A 14,434-nucleotide genomic window follows, 5' to 3' on the forward strand; every position below is an offset into this window, starting at 1 on the left:
TGAATACCCCCTATAGTATCTTGAACAAAGTACATTTGCAGACTCAGCATCACTTGAGTTAGGCAAATAAAAGACTAAGAACATAATAGCGCCTGAAGACAGAGGCAAGAGTAGGAACGAGACGACACAATGCGCTAGCGTATTGTGTCGTCTCATTCCTACTTTTGTTTCTGTCTTGAAGTGCTATTACGTTTTTAAAGCTTCAGTACCAACTCGCCCAAAAATCCGCACTACTAAAATAAAAGACAGCACGACACGTGCGAACCCAGGACTTTTCGGTAATTTTAAACATTATGGATCGTTCTGTTAACCAGCAGCTTGGTTTACTTCATACTGTTTTTGTAATCATTGAATACTACCTGCAACTGCATGTGCGCATGGAGTAATATGCAGTCTGATATTTACATGCCTCATGAATTTAACTACCCACCAAATACACTCATCTCTCCAAGAAGAAGTCGAAACTTTTCCGACTGATTTGGTAAAGCCAGTGTCTTTTCCGCTGAAGATTTTCTTTTGCCGTTGGGACGCTAAAGAGCTCCTCTTTCTTTGCAACGCTGTTCATACAATTCATAGTGCAGCAAGATGGCATCGCGCTGCCTCCTAGGTCGTGGGACATAAAAAATAAAAAAAAGCCTAGACAGGGCTGTCAGCAACAAAACCACCTCCATACCTCGCACGAAAATGGCGCCAATTCAGAGCAGATGACAGAATCGAGTGGGATAATTGAAAGGAACGGTCAAGTGTGGCTCCCCATCCAATTGAAGCACGGGAAAGAAATTTCTAGAGGGAAAGGGCATGGCCGAGGAGGAATCTATCTTCCCTATTTCAGACAATGGTTGGAGCTACCTTTTAATATATAGCAACCTTAGGTGTGCTTGTGTACTGGTTTTGCAAAGCCTAGATGGATTGTGTGCCGGGTGTCTCTGGACGTTTCAATACAGGAATCGGTGTCTTATGTGGAGTCTTCTGTGTGTTTTGGCGTTCACTGCAGTGCTGTCTCTTCAATCTCAGCGTCAAGCCCCCCCCCCCCCCCCCCCTTCCCCCCCTACGTAGCTTCGTGCACACCTTTTCCATGCCACCATGCCTCTGTGCCCCGCATGTATAAGCGCCAAAATATGAGAATTACCGAAGAGCATTATAGAAAAATAAGAGACGGCCAGCTAGGCCCAACCACACATCACTTATATAACCGATGCACTTTATCTCTTTGCCATTTTGGATTGAAGAAGCTTACCCGGAGAAGTTACCCCCCTCAGTGATCACTTGTCCTTTTGTTTCGGCTCTTATATGTTCCAGCCTCAATAGGTTGAAAAATTTCTGCATTGATTGAACTGATTCCACTGTGTCTTTATTTACATGATTTGCTTTTAGTTGCTTGTGTTTTGTAAATTCATTATTTTTACTCTTATATGTTTCTTGGTTCTGTTCACAAAGACTTACTGTGTGTATCCATGCCTTGCACGTGACGTCATATGGCACCACACCAGAGGCCACTGCTCCGTACCATGCTCTTGTGCCCGCACCTTCTGCAGCATACATTTCGTATTATCGAATTTGTTCTTCCTGGCAAGCCTTGCCGAATGAACCAATTCAATTGTGCCAAATGTATGCTGCAGAAAGTATGGGCACAGGAGCATGGTGCAGAACAACGGCGGCTGATGCGATGCCCAATGCAAGCCATGTATTACTTTCCCTCGTATGTAATGCCGAGGTTCTTTAGGGTACATAAATAACGTAAGAAAGATCGAATTTGTTTTGTGAAATAGCCCCAAAATTTGCTTGCAAAATTCACAATATTCAGCTCTGAAATATAGTTTTTCTCCAGTTTTCAAAATTGTGATCTGAGGACTTATTGTTATATAGTGCATGCTTGGATAATAAATGTGATTGTATGAACTGAGTGTTGTGCTTAACTTACCTATGTCCATGAAAACTTGACGTAGCTCCGTGATGGGAAGGCTTTCCGGATTCGCCTGAGCACGCAGGCTGGCAGCTTCTGGCGATTTCCTTGACCCAGGAAGCCCCACACCCACCACACGAAGAGCCGGTACGCCGTATAGCGAAGTATTCTGAAAAAAAAAAGAAAGAAAAAATGCATATCTGCTTTTTTTAAATTTTTTGTTTAACTTGCTTATCCAAGAGTATCATTTATTGTCCCTGATTCTCTTTTGTTTTCTACCACATCGCGCACACGACACCGCTAGCGCGTTTGCAGAATCGCAGGTGCGCGGGTTTGCGCAGTGCAAGCACATGCTCTTGTATTTTCTGCTTCGCTCGCACTTTATGTGAAATAGAAGAAAGATGTGCTCGAGCGTAGACCCCATCCGGGCTGTGAAGGTTACAAGCGTGTGCTCTTAGATTTGAAACGGGGCCTCGAGTGGATCGGGGACCCATCCGAAATGCCCAAAAGTGGAGCGCGCGCTCGTAAATTTCTCAGGCTAAATCTGCAGAAGTGAGCGAAAAGGCTGGCCTTACCTGTTGCCGTCGCTGTGCTCCAGGTATGTCGGTGTGTAGAACCGCACGTGGCGGGCATGAATTTCCAACAAGTCCCTGCGGAGGCACAACAGTGGGAACAATTCGTGCAGTGTGATGCAGCTGTTTCCGCGCAGCGGGTTCACTGCGGCCACCTCCGCGCAGCAAAGATCTACATCTTCGAGTGCGGTGTCAGGTTGTACGGGTCGGCATTCACCGCAGGAACACCTATTACACGAATAGAAGATGAGTACAAAGCAAACTGCAATTGAATGATACTATGAAACAGGTTCTTACCAGTATTCGTGCCTGTCCGCGGGCTGCCGGGCCCAGCCTGCGTCGGCATTGCCGTTAGCAGGCAATGCCAGCGGGTCGAACGCGAATGGAGAATCGCTGAGGTCAACATCGGAATCGTCGATTACTTGATCCGACTCCCTGCTACTGTCATCGGAGTAATCCATCGAAGTCGGCACCGCCGCACGTGCTAACCAGTGAACAGAATGCGCTCAACCCGCCCGCCCTGCCTGCCACTGACGTCACGCGTCGGCCGCCCGAGAAAACGAAACCTAACAACCGAAGTCAAAAACCTACTTCCGGTATCGTCTTAATTTGCTTTTTTCTAATTAACGAAGATGAGCTCTAAGACACCAAATACCATTTTAGAAAGGGCAGATCACCGATGTTCCGATAGTGCCATCACCTAAGGTAGCTCGAAAAATGGCCGGAGTACCCCTTTAACAGTTTCCTGAACATTATTCACTTCTAACAAGAAGAAAAAAGTGGGAAACACCGGCGATAGTTTGTTCGTGCTAACTGCGTGGCAAGGGGCAGCGGCGTAGACTTTCCATTTTCCCGGGGGGGGGGGGGGGGGGGGAGGAAGGCGGGGCGCAGGGGCAGGCTGAAGCGCGAAACACATGCGCGAAAAATCCCTCCGATCCGACATCCGATCCGGCAGTACGACTGCCTGATCCAAAAAATTTGGTCGCTTCAGACGTCGGATCGGCGATCCGACGTGCTTTCAACGCGCCAGATAGTTTCGCACGGCGGACGGATTGTCGGATGCGTCCAGCTAATGACAGCACAGCTAGCGTGAACGTCATGATGACGTACTGGGTCTGGCGGGACGAACAAGAAAACGGGACGGGCGACGGGAAGCCGGACGCGTGGATCCCACTGACCCATTCAAGAAAGATGGCCCCGGCAAAGAACGCACGCGCTAAAGCGCGATCCAAACCAACGCGTCTTTTTGCGGCTGTAGGTCGTGCGCGCCCCGTATGTGACGTATTTCGTGACGTTTTTGATGTTTCCGGCGCGCTTTCTGAGTCAGAAACGTGCGGTTTGGTTTGGACGAACCAGCTTCGGGCGAGCGCGCACGCGCGCACGCAGGCACGAGCGCTTTCTGGCGGTGAAATGACGACCAATCGAAATGCAGCTTTGGTCCCGAGTGAGTGTCCAATGAAAATTAATCTGTGGGATCCTTGCGCTGGCTGCGCCTGGTTGCGCCGTCGGCGCCGTCCCCGTTTTTATTCCTTTGCTTTCGTAATGGCGTTTCGTGAGGATCCCACGTACGTAGCTGGGACTGCTGAGCTAATGAACCTTTGTGTGGTAAGGTAGTACGTCAGCAATGCAAGAACCGTCAACATGACTCGGCTGACTGCTTTTGCGGCTGCATGTGAGCAGTACTTGAGTATCAGCAAGAAGCAGCGAAGGGCAATCTGCACGCTGTTGAGATCTAGAAAGACGCTCAGCGAGTACGCCACCACTGTGCGACAGATGTACCAGGACCCCGACTGCCGGGACTTCTTCGAGTCCTTCCGTATGTCAAGAGCCAGGTAAGGTATGCTAGCTTTTGTTTGGTATGTTTAGTATATTTTTCATCATATGTACCACCGCATAAATATTAAAGGGATACTGAAGCGAAACTTGAAATACACCCATTATGGTCAGAAATAGGTTCAATATGAACAATGATATCTGTACATCATAATCGGGCGTTTGTATTTTGAACGGATGGCTATATTTTTCACCTTGAGGGGCCCGATTGGGCGCGCGCTCAAAAATCAGCCAAAGGAGAGCGCGATGCGTCTTGGGATATTGCGCGCATTCGTGAGGTCACTTGTGCCAGCCGGGAAAGGCTACGGCGTGGATGTTGTGGTTACGAGCGTTGCCACTTGGTGGCGCGTCGACGATTTACGACCTGTGACAACGTGGCCGTTTGGGATGTGCAAGGGCTGCACGCACGCTGCACCACGGCAAGTCGGCCACCACGGCACCACTGAGAAAACCAGCTCTGAGGTCGGATTCTCAAAGCGAACTTACGTCGAAAAACTTCGTACGACAAATTTGAGAGATAACCCGTATTCTCGAAACGAAAGTATCGTAACTTTTGCGCAGGTTACGACAGAACCCTACGACAGCTCCGCAGCTTTTACGATTAAGTCGACATGGCCGATAGCGTCGTTCAGTTACTTGGTAGCGACGACCAACGGACATTTATTTTTCTACGTGCTCTCCTCGTGCGTCCCGACTTCAACCAGCAAGAAAAAAACGAAGGAGCACTTGAAACGAGCAACCACGATCAAGAACGCAGGATCCACAAACACCCGAGAAGAGCTACAACGGCCAGGATTCTACCGACCAAGCGAGCTCGGCAGAATATAGTAGGCCTAGCAGCAACACCGACTCGGCGCACCGTTCCACCGGCGGTCCTTGGGCAAGACCGTCTGCCCATGACCGGCTGGCCTGCTGAATGGAATATGCTTGCGTGAGCCTTATGGACCCTTCCCGGATGAATAGTTTGATCCCTGAACTAAGTTTCAGAGGTCAATCTTTTCCCCTTGTCATCTCCATCTCCTTGTTTTCCGAAACAGCGGTGACGAACGCTGACGTCGAAAAGAGACTCTCATTGATTCTATCTCCTTGTTTTGTGTGATAGAGCTCAAATAAACAACATACGGATTACCTATGCAACACGGTATGTATACTTTGTTATTAGTATGCCATTTTTATTCTGACACGACGCTAGGTCACTGTCGAGCTATAGCAGTTCGTAGGAGCTACGCGATTGTCGGTCCAACCTTTCTTTGCCGAGTGTCATGTCAGTATCGAGTTGCAATCGTAAAAGATCGGTCCAGAAGCGCTTACCGAAACGCGGTCTAACAGAGCGAATCCAGCACTTTGATCAAACGCGCGTGTCCGCTCCGAGTGTGAACAGGTATTTGCGTGGCTCTTGCTGACACTCTCGTAGTTCAAACATCTTTTTTAACGTCGGCTCGCAACTCGCAGCAACTAATACCGGCCGTGCCAGAAGCACGCTCGTGTCGTGCAAAGAGCCGCAAAGAGAACGAGCTCACGGTGGCCAACTACGCTTTGGCTTTCTCCGTCAAGGCTTTGCAAAAGCGTTCAGGCCGAGGCTAATTCTGCCGGCACGCCGTATTGCCGCGGAACGGCGCTGCTCCTATGCAACAAGTGATGTCACGAGAACTTCCCACCATCCACCAGATGCGAATTTGAAATCGTTTAATTAAGTTTAAAATTAATTCTCCTGTGTTTTACAGCCCGATATTGACATTTCCGAGGTGGTGCCTGTCCCTAGCCCATATTTATGCAGAAAGATCGGCGCTAAAATTTCGTTTCCGTACCCCTTTAACGTGAAGCGTGCACCATCTCAGTGAAATAAGGCACTGTACTTTCGCGAGACGGCAAATTCACAAGGTTTATACGTTTAAACGCCTGGCTGACTACATGAAGGTACTTTGCTTCCCATCGCCCCCGCTCTCGCGACCGCGTGCGAGACAAGAACAAGCGTGTCTTTGCCTTTAGCGGTGTGTACTACCAGGTACTACCACGTGGGTTTAAAGGTTGCTTGCACGTGAACACCGCAGGTATAGACAATTGCAAGGATGGCGCCACAAGTGGTGTCCCATGCGTGCAAGCGCGTGCAACGCGCGGGTGAACGTAGCTTTCGCAAGCTCGTAATCGCACGGGCGTGCCTGCTCGAGCAGAGATATGGCGGCGGTTAGTCGCCCGGCTTGCAATCGTCTATACTCGCTACACTAGCTGTCTGGTGTTCTCTTTTCACTGCATAACACCAGCTGGCCGAGGCACTGTACGTGCTTCTTGGTTTGGCTCGTTGCTGAAAGCGTTGAAGGTGTTCCTCGCTCACAGCTGTCTTGAGCCACATGGTGGCATGCTTGCTTTTCTAACCGCATGTCTTGGTTGTGGGTCTGACGGTGCTTGAAGGTAAGTCAGGTGTAATGTTTGTTTTGCACGCGTGTAAAGAGATTGCGAGCTTCCCTGTGAGTGTCGGGTTGACAGTTTGAGATCAGTTTTTTTTTCTGTTCATTCCTTATCTTGCTGAGGCACTCTGCTATTCGGAGATTCATGTGCTGCATCGCGACAGGGATCTTACTCGACCACAGCTGTATCGGGCCTGAGGTTTGCTTTAAAATGCAGGCGCTGATGCTCCCTGACAATGTCTAGGCACTTCAGTTGCAGCCGTTTCTTGGTAGCAGCATGGGTTTAGTCAGCTTGGGTTACTCTTGCGAATAACTGAGTAAGAGAACTGAGCACTTCGTCGACTGCTCAGTTCCGTATTGTGTGTCTAATGCTTGCTTCTCTTTGTTTCTTTTTATGTGTATTTTGCAGGTACGGGCCTGGGGCTCTCGGCAGAGCCTGACTGCTAGAGAATGCGTCTGCCGATTGGTGGATGGGAGTTGTTTATCACAATGGAGATCCATCTTTATCGAGCATCATTGGTGTACACACTGTGGTCAAGAATTTCTTGCCTTGACTAAAAGTTAGCAGTGCGAGAAATGTTTTTCGCACAACCAATGAACCGGAACTCCATTTTGGTAGACTTGACGCTCGCACCAGCAAACCAACAGGCATACAGGTTCTGCTATAAGTCTTGCCGCGGCGTCATTGTGCTCCCCCCCCCCCCCCTCCATTCCCCAAGACCAGCACGGAATAAAGACATTTCCATACAGTTACTTTCTGGTTCGTTCACCTTGCCTTGGCGTTTGGGTGCATGTAATGATGGAAGTGCCAGCATTTCTTGGAGGCTAGAAAGACTGCAGAGTGCACACAAACTTGTCCTGGGGTAGCCGACATGCAGCTCTATTTGGTATAAAAAAGCTTGGTACGTGATTAAGATGAGCAAAGTGTGTTGCTATGTTTAAATTGTAGGCAGATTTTATATTTCAATGACATTGCGCTGAAACATTGCGCTTTCGACGTAATAAATGGTAAAAAGTTTGTACCTCTCTAACTTCTGTGTTTTGTGTCTTAACTTAAAGGCTCCTAAAAAGTTTGTAGCATCCCCACATAAAAGATGTTATAATTTCTGTGGTTCCACCACTATGCAGATTGTTCTGCAAAGGTAGTGCACAGTAAAAGTGATGTTATGTAGTTCTTGGCATATTCCAGGTAATTTGGACACTTTTCTTTAATGGTTTCAACTATAAAATTTCCGAGACATGGGAGGCAGCTTCCATAAGTGAGCATCTCGAAAACGGATATGGTAGGCCTTTAAAAAGGCTGTTTGAGAAGGTTTTGCCAGTGCTGTCAGAGTGGTTGACTATGAATGATAAGTAACATTACCATCATAGAGAACGTGCGACACAAGGCTTGCAGAACAATGTACAGCAACAGGGCTGCCATGTACTGTCCAGCAGTCTTTGTGTATCAAAACCTCTAAGCTATTATTGTTACAATCCTTCCCAGTCACTCTATCGGGCAGGTCCGGCACCACAAAAATCGGGTTGTTGGCGGGCAGTCGATGGCTTGTTGGCTGCAGGAAGAGAAGAGAGGGTGTGGGATGTCACTCAAAAGGAAATGTGTTCCTTTATAATGCCCGAGTCCCACTAGAGCGACAGGCAGAGACTAAAGACAGCGACAAGCCTCAAACCAGAGTCTTTCGCGATTTGACAGGCTTTGTATAATAAAGGAGGCTATGCTCAAACACGAGCATCATGCACGCGAGGGTATCTTCGGCAAGCTCAAGTACTGCCATTTTGTTTTTCGGATGTCGTCTGCAGAGAAATATGTTGATTCTAGTGTGGGCAAGCCTGACAGACATGATATGCTCATGCAGAATCGAGAAAAAAAAACGACAAAAATGCCATTGGCAATTGTAATGCTTCGTGGGCAACGAACAGCACACACACAACGCATGTCCAAAGCACTTGCACAACAAATTTAGTCCCCCACTTAAAAATGACTCGCTAAACTCTCAAGCAAACGACTATAGTATGTTCACTGCTAGGCTGACAGGGCGATAGAAGCTACATGCTCATAGGAACAGTCAAAAATAGGTCGCCATACATGCAGCGTTGTCATACTCTCCGGGTAGTCAAGGGGCATAGAGTGGATCAGGCACTGAGGGACAGGCGACTGACTGATCTAATGACAGAGAGTACATAGCTTTCACTGCCCATCAGCTTAGCAGTGAATCAAGTACAGACATTTAATACCGATCTCACTAACATCTGCTATGTGTACGATGCTATGTATAGTTTGTGGGCCAATTGGAACAAATCTATAAAACAAGAATCGTACAAATTTGTTTTGGGCGGTATGGTACTGTAATTTGTCATTTCGTTTCGAGAAGCATTTTTAAAATGCTCGGCTCAATCGAAAGTTATAATTAAATACGATCGATTGTCGGAAGGGCACAAATGGATTTCAGCCTTTTCCCTACAACCGAGAAAAAACTTTTTCGTGCGGTGAACAAAAAAAGGAATAAAGGCGACGCAGTGATCATCTTCCTTCCTTCTCATTTTTGATTGAAACAACCGTCAAAACAACGCAAAGACGTGAGAAAAGAACAAAAAAACATTTGGGTATTTACAAATATTACCGTCTTCGTCTGTCGATTTTTGAATGATTTTTTTCGCAATATTTTTGCAAAAGCAACCCAACACCATCACATATCAAGTAAACCATACGCGCAACAAAAAGTGCGAAAACACGATGTCAGGGGATGCAAAACCGCACTTACAGCGCACGATCTTGAACTGACGGGCGATCTCCTCCGAGACGTTCTCCCGTTTCGGGTAGTCTTTGTCGTCGCGCCGAAGCTTCCCGTACAGCCAAGGGTAGTTCTGGACGAGCTCGAGCAACTTAAAGCACTTGCTTTAATCATCAAGGACGGCAGCGTCTGCGGCCTTCTGCGCAGCTTCTTCTTGCCTCTGCTCGTCTACAGCAGCCTTCTTTTCGGTCACCTTCATCGCGTCGGAAACGGGGGGAAGTTCATAGATGCAGCAATTAGGGCCATACCGCCATACTCGCAGGCAGCTGCGAAGATAATCTGCTTCAGTGTTGCGGAGTTGCCACTCCGGAACACTTGGTTTCTTGTTTCGCTCGCTCTCGTGTAACGCCCCTAAAGCCCGTCGTATGCGTGAACGCGCACCGCCACCCCCCCCCTCCTCCCTCCCTCCCCCCTCTGCTCTTTGCATTGAGGCTTTTTTTCTTTGTATTGCATTTTTTTCGTATAAATCTGTGAGAGCTCCACGCGGGTTAGCTGTTTCTCGCCCGCTCATTTTACTTCTGAGCAACTGGCTCGCTGACTGGCTCAAAGTCGCTGACCGTAAACACACACACACAAAAAAAAAAAGTCGAAGAACTGGGCCCATTCCATTCCCATTCCATTCCGGGCAGAAGGCATATAATTCCATTTTCATTCCATTCCCCTCAACGCTGCCGCCATTCCATTCCCATTCCATTCCGGGGTCGCGAAAATTCAGAATGATCCCGGAATCATTCCAACTCCGGAGTGGCAACTCCGGAACACTGAAGCAGATTATCTTCGCAGCTGCCTGCGAGTATGGCGGTATGGCCCTAATTGCTGCATCTATGAACCTCCCCCCGTTTCCGACGCGATGAAGGTGACCGAAAAGAAGGCTGCTGCGGACGCGCAGAGGCAAGAAGAAGCTGCGCAGAAGGCCGCAGACGCTGCCGTATTTGATGACCAAAGCAAGTGCTTTCAGTTGCTGGAGCTCGTCCAGAACTACCCTTGGTTGTACGGGAAGCCTCGGCGCGACGACAAAGACAACCCGAAACGGGAGAACGTCTCGGAGGAGATCGCCCGTCTGTTCGACATCGTGCGCTGTAAGCGCGGTTTTGCATCCCATGACATTGTGTTTTCGCACTTTTGTTGCGCGTATGGTTTACTTGATATGTGATAGTGTTGGGTTGTTTTTGCAAAAATATTGCGAAAAAAATCAAAAATCGACAGACGAAGACGGTAATATTTGTAAATACCCAGATGTTGTTTTGTTCTTTTTTCACGTCTTTGCGTTGTTTTGACGGTTGTTTCAACCAAAAATGAGAAGGAAGGAAGATGATCACTGCGTCGCCTTTATTCCTCTTTTTGTTCACCGCACAAAAAAGTTCTTTCTCGGTTGTAGGGAAAAGGCTGAACTCGATTTGTGTCCTTCAGACAATCGATCGTATTTAATTATAACTTTCGATTGAGCCGAGCATTTTAAAAATGCTTCTCGAAACGAAATGACAAATTACAGTACCATACCGCCCAAAACAAATTTTTACGATTCATGTTTTATAGATTTGTTCCAATTGGCCCACAAAGTATACATAGCATCGTACACATAGCAGATGTTAGTGAGATCGGTATTAAATGTCTGTACTTGATTCACTGCTAAGTTGATGTGCAGTGAAAGTTATGTACTCTCTGTCTTTAGATCAGTCAGTCGCCTGTCCCTCAGTGCCTGATCCACTCTATGCCCCTTGACTACCCGGAGAGTATGACAACGCTGCATGCATGGCGACCTATTGTTGATTGTTCCTATGAGCATGCAGCTTCTACCGCCCTGTCAGCCTAGCAGTGAACATACTATGGTCGTTTGCTTGAGAGCTTGGCGAGTCATTTTTAAGTGGGGGACTAAATTTGTTGTGCAAGTGCTTTGGACGTGCGTTTTGTGTGTGCTGTTCGTTGCCCACGAAGCATTACAATTGCCAATGGCATTTTTGTCGTTTTTTTTCTTCTCGATTCTGCATGAGCATATCATGTCTGTCAGGCTTGCCCACACTAGAATCAACATATTTATCTCCAGAAGACATCCGAAAGACAAAATGGAAGTACCTGAGCTTGCCGAAGATACCCTCGCGTGCATGATTCTCGTGTTTGAGCATAGCCTCCTTTATTATACAAAGCCTGTCAAATCGCGAAAGACTCTGGTTTGAGGCTTGTCGCTGTATTTAGTCTCTGCCTGTCGCTCTAGTGGGACTCGGGCATTATAAAGGAACACATTTCCTTTTGAGTGACATCCCACACCCTCTCTTCTCTTCCTGCAGCCAACAAGCCATCGACTGCCCGCCAACAACCCGATTTTTGTGGTGCCGGACCTGCCCGATAGAGTGACTGGGAAGGATTGTAACAATAATAGCTTAGAGGTTTTGATACACAAAGACTGCTGGACAGTACATGGCAGCCCTGTTGCTGTACATTGTTCTGCAAGCCTTGTGTCGCACGTTCTCTATGATGGTAATGTTACTTATCATTCATAGTCAACCACTCTGACAGCACTGGCAAAACCTTCTCAAACAGCCTTTTTAAAGGCCTACCATATCCGTTTTCGAGATGTTCACTTATGGAAGCTGCCTCCCATGTCTCGGAAACTTTATAGTTGAAACCATTAAAGAAAAGTGTCCAAATTACCTGGAATATGCCAAGAACTACATAACATCACTTTTACTGTGCACTACCTTTGCAGAACAATCTGCATAGTGGTGGAACCACAGAAATTATAACATCTTTTATGTGGGGATGCTACAAACTTTTTAGGAGCCTTTAAGTTAAGACACAAAACACAGAAGTTAGAGAGGTACAAACTTTTTACCATTTATTACGTCGAAAGCGCAATGTTTCAGCGCAATGTCATTGAAATATAAAATCTGCCTACAATTTAAACATAGCAACACACTTTGCTCATCTTAATCACGTACCAAGCTTTTTTATACCAAATAGAGCTGCATGTCGGCTACCCCAGGACAAGTTTGTGTGCACTCTGCAGTCTTTCTAGCCTCCAAGAAATGCTGGCACTTCCATCATTACATGCACCCAAACGCCAAGGCAAGGTGAACGAACCAGAAAGTAACTGTATGGAAATGTCTTTATTCCGTGCTGGTCTTGGGGAATGGAGGGGGGGGGGGGGGGGGACAATGACGCCGCGGCAAGACTTATAGCAGAACCTGTATGCCTGTTGGTTTGCGGGTGCGAGCGTCAAGTCTACCAAACTGGAGTTCCGGTTCATTGGTTGTGCAAAACACATTTCTCGCACTGCTAACTTTTAGTCAAGGCAAGAAATTCTTGACCACAGTGTGTACACCAACGATGCTCGATAAAGATGGATCTCCATTGTGATAAACAACTCCCATCCACCAATCGGCAGACTCATTCTCTAGCAGTCAGGCTCTGCCGAGAGCCCCAGGCCCGTACCTGCAAAATACACATAAAAAGAAACAAAGAGAAGCAAGCATTAGACACACAATACGGAACTGAGCAGCCGACGAAGTGCTCAGTTCTCTTACTCAGTTATTCGTAAGAGCAACCCAAGCTGACTAAACCCATGCTGCTACCAAGAAACGGCTGCAACTGAAGAGCCTAGACATTGTCAGGGAACATGAGCGCCTGCATTTTAAAGCAAACCCCAGGCCCGATACAGCTGTGGTCAAGTAAGATCCCTGTCGCGATGCAGCACATGAATCTCCGAATAGCAGAGTGCCTCAGCGAGATAAGGAATGAACACAAAGAAAAAAAAAAAATGATCTGATCTGATTCTCAGACCCACAACCAAGACATCCGGTTAGAAAAGCAAGCATGCCACCATGTGGCTCAAGACAGCTGTGAGCGAGGAACACCCTCAACGCTTCCAGCAACGAGCCAAACCAAGAAGCACAGTGCCTCGGCCAGCTGGTATTATGCAGTGAAAAGAGAACACCAGACAGCTAGTGTAGCGAGTATACCTGCGGTGTTCACGTGCAAGCAGCCTTTAAACCCACGTGATAGTACCTGGTAGTACACACCGCTAAAGGCAAAGACACGCTTGTTCTTGTCTCGCACGCGGTCGCGAGAGCGGGGGCAGTGGGAAGCAAAGTACCTTCATGTAGTCAGCCAGGCGTTTAAATGTATAAAGCTTGTGAATTTGCCGTCTCGCGAAAGTACAGTGCCTTATTTCACTGAGATGGTGCACGCTTCACGTTAAAGGGGTACGGAAACGAAATTTTAGCGCCGATCTTTCTGCATAAATATGGGCTAGGGACAGGCACCACCTCGGAAATGTCAATATCGGGCTGTAAAACACAGGAGAAATAATTTTAAACTGAATTAAACGATTTCAAATTCGCATCTGGTGGATGGTGGGAAGTTCTCGTGACATCACCTGTTGCATAGGAGCAGCGCCGTTCTGCGGGAATGCGGCTTGCCGGCAAAATTAGCCTAGGCCTGAACGCTTTTGCAAAGCCTTGGCGGAGAAAGCCAAAGCGTACTTAGCCACAGTGCGCTCGTTCTCGTTGCGGCTCTTTGCACGACACGACCCGAGCGTGCTTCTGGCACGGCCGGTATTAGTTGCTGCGAGTTGCGAGCCGACGTTAAAAAATATGTTTGAGCTACGAGAGTGTCAGCAAGAGCCACGCAAATACCTGTTCACACACGGAGCGGACACGCGCGTTTGATCGAAGTGCTGGATTCGCTCTGTTAGACCGCGTTTCGGTAAGCGCTTCTGGACCGATCTTTTACGATTGTAACTCGATACTGACATGACACTTGGAAAAGAAGGGTTGGACAGACAATCGCGTAGCTCCCACGAACTGCTATAGCTCGACAGTGACCTAGCGGCGTGTCAGAATAAGAATGGCATACTAATAACAAAGCATACATACCGTGTTGCAAAGGTAATCCGTATGGCGTTTATTTGAGCTCTATCACACAAAACAAGGA

Source organism: Ixodes scapularis, unplaced genomic scaffold (assembly GCF_016920785.2).
Source record: "Ixodes scapularis isolate PalLabHiFi unplaced genomic scaffold, ASM1692078v2 ptg001913l_1__unscaffolded, whole genome shotgun sequence".
Taxonomy (NCBI): Eukaryota; Metazoa; Arthropoda; class Arachnida; order Ixodida; family Ixodidae; genus Ixodes; species Ixodes scapularis.